Source organism: Myotis lucifugus, unplaced genomic scaffold (genome assembly GCF_000147115.1).
Source record: "Myotis lucifugus unplaced genomic scaffold, Myoluc2.0 scaffold_22, whole genome shotgun sequence".
NCBI classification, from domain to species: domain Eukaryota; kingdom Metazoa; phylum Chordata; class Mammalia; order Chiroptera; family Vespertilionidae; genus Myotis; species Myotis lucifugus.
In genome coordinates this window covers 4160442-4163460 of record NW_005871070.1, presented here as the reverse complement: position 1 = coordinate 4163460, position 3019 = coordinate 4160442, and the positions used below count along the sequence as shown (strand labels likewise).

At 48.2% G+C, this 3019-nt stretch overlaps 1 pseudogene; it reads left to right on the top strand.

Annotated features, from left to right (window-relative positions):
* The first annotated feature begins 596 nt into the window (after positions 1-596).
* LOC102422650 lies at positions 597-1601 on the top strand (annotated as a pseudogene).
* The last annotated feature ends 1418 nt before the right edge of the window (positions 1602-3019 follow it).

Here is a 3019-nt window from a genome sequence, read left to right as displayed (position 1 = left end):
TAAATGTGCACACACCGTCCGAATTAGGATATTAGATAGTTTTGACCTGATGGGTTCCCAAAGGTGTGGACGGAGTCGGTGAAGAAGGAATGACACATAGTGTTCGGTTGATCAGCAGCCTAGCCAGGTTCTCCAGCCAGGATCTCCAGCCAGGTTCTGTGTTTATGGTCTTGTTACATCTGTATTTATACCAGTTGATTTTAATCCTATCAATTTCTATTCCAAAGGTTAGGGTGTTTCTTACCTCCATTCCAGGGAGTAAAGATTATGTAGCTTAAGCGTGATTGTTCATAGTTAAAGTGATTAACTACCCACCTGGCACTTAGTTAAGGGGTTTTATTCCCCCCCCTAACTCCAGGGGAAAAAATCCCTACCTGAGGAAACAACCTTTTTTGAAGAGGTGACCTTGGTGAAAACACAGTGCTAAGAAGGTGAGCAAACATATTAAGAACAGTATGCCATATACACCAGGCCCCTTGAAACATACGCTGAGCAGATGTTTCTTCCCTGCAGCGACTGTGTCAAGCAGCAAGGATGGACTGGCTCCCGGCAAGAATGACTATCAATAATGAATCCAGAAACAATTGTTGGTGAGGATGTGGAGAAAAGGGAACCGTTATGCGCTGTCGATGAGAATGCAGACGGGCACAGCCACCATGGGAAACAGTATGGAGGTTCCCCCAAAAATAAAAAATGCAACTGCCTATGTTCCAGCCAAAGAAACTCAAAATACTAATTTGATATAATATATGCACCCCCTATGTTCATTGCAGCATTATTTACAATAGGGAAGATATGGAAGCAACCCAACTGCCCAGCAATACACGAGTGGATAAAAAATCGGTGGCACAAATATATAATGGAATATTACCTGGCCATAAAAAAGAGTGAAGTCTCGAGGCCGACAGGCCCGACACCGTTGCTGACACCGGTGCTTCCAGCTCGGGAATGAGACCAGCAGCTTCTGGTCCGGATGGTGGCGGCGGGGACGGCCCCTCCCACCCCCGCGTCAACATGACCACCGGCAGGAGCCCGACCCTCCAGAGCCGCCCGGACTGAGTCCTGGAGCCCGGGGCGCACCGGCCTGGCCCAGCGCCGAGCTGAGGTCGTGACTCGCGCCCCCGCTCCCCACCCCCCTCCCCGGCGGCGGGCGGGCGCGCCGGGGTCCGGGCGCTGTGGGGCCGCCATGCTCGGCCGCCTGGTGCGGGGCCTGCCTGGCTGGTGGCACAGCTACCGGTACCGCTTCGTCCCTTGGGTGGCGCTGAGCATCAGTCACAACCCCGGGTACAGTATATCAGAAATATGAGCCAATCTTTTTCCAGTCGATTGGAAACCCACTTATTTTTAGATGCTTGGATGGCGTGCCCATTGATGGAAATGACAAGGGAATATGGAAAGTCGTGCACAGACAGACCAGCGAACGTCCGCCGTCAGGAGTCGGACGCGCCCGCGGGTTTCCCTGTGGAACTGAAGTAGGGCCTTCCCAACACCACGGACAGCTGAGCCGGCAAAGGCCGCTCCCAGGTGTCGTTCCCGCTGCTCTCAGGGACATCAGACCAGGAGAAGAGCTTTTCTCAAACTGCTGCACAATTGTCAGCTGACTCTGAATAAAGATCGGGTGTTCTATTCAATCAATGTTAATATTTTGGTTAATCACGTTTGAATTCCAGAGTAGGAATTTATTTCTATTTTGTTTCAATTCCATGATAAAAATTATTTGCTCAATTTCAACTTCAAATTTGCAGTGCTATTCCAATTTTCATTTTCACCCAAATACAGTCAATTAAAACCTACTGCCTGAATTAAAAAAAAAAAAAAGAGTGAAATCTTGCCATTGGCGACAGCATAGATAGACCTAGAGGGCATTAAGCTAAAGGAAATACGTCAGTCAGAGAAAGACAAGCACCACATGATCTCATGCATATGTGGAATTAAAAGAACAAAAGAAATGAACAAACAGAATTGAGACCAAGTCATAGACACAGAGACCAGACTGATAGTTACCAGGTGAGAGCTGTTTTTGGTTTTTTATTGTGGTTAAATACACATGATATAAAATTTAACCATTTAAACCAGCGATGTTCAACTGGTGTGCCTCAAGAATTTTTAAAACATGCAATACCTGGCTATTTAGTCAGGGCACTGACCTCGTTTCCCTTAGATTGTCAAATAAAAAATAGCAACAGCTGTCTGGTGGGAATAAATCAAAATTTTTCATATCGGCAAAGAATATATCATTTAGCAGCAGGTTAGTAATGAGTTTATGTGTGCCATGAGATGAAAAGGTTGAAAACTGCTGATTTAAATCATTTTCAGGTATTCAGCTGTGGTATTAAGTACATTGCTGTGCAACCATCCCTCACCAAAACTGTCTCATCTTCCCCAACTCCCTAAAAGGTTTTGTTTGTTTGTTTTCATTATTATTATATTACTAGAGGCCCGGTGGGGATGGGTAGGGGGGTCCCTTAGCCCAGCATGTGCCCTCTTGCAGTCCGGGACCCCTCCCTTGTTACTGTCCACCTGCTTGCTGCTTCCTACCGCTTGGCTTGCTGCTCCTTAGCGCTGCCGTGAAGGCCTTGGGTCTGCTGGGTGCCGGGCCTGCGGGTTTGTGTCTCTGGTACCCCCAGCAGCCCCAGCGCCTTGATGGCGGGGCTTGGGGCTGCGGGTCTTTGATCAGGGCCCCAGCAGCCCCAGCACCAAGGTGGCAGGCCTTGGGGCTGCTGGGTACAGGCCCCCCGCTGCGTGTTTGTGTCTTCTATCAGGCCCCCAGCAGCCCCAGCAGCCCCAGCACCACCTAAATAACTTAAGGGAAACTTTATTTAGTCTTCTTTTAAAAGCAATCTAGTTTAAAAATGAGTTGCAGTTAAGACAGAACAAAGAACATGGTACCTAAGAGTGAGATAGACTGACAGAGGAGAGGCTGGGCACTGGTCAGGGGCTTACATGCCAACTGTTCTCCACCTGGGAAATGATGTAAAATCGGTTTCTTTAGTTTTCTGCTTAATGGTCTTCTCCAGCA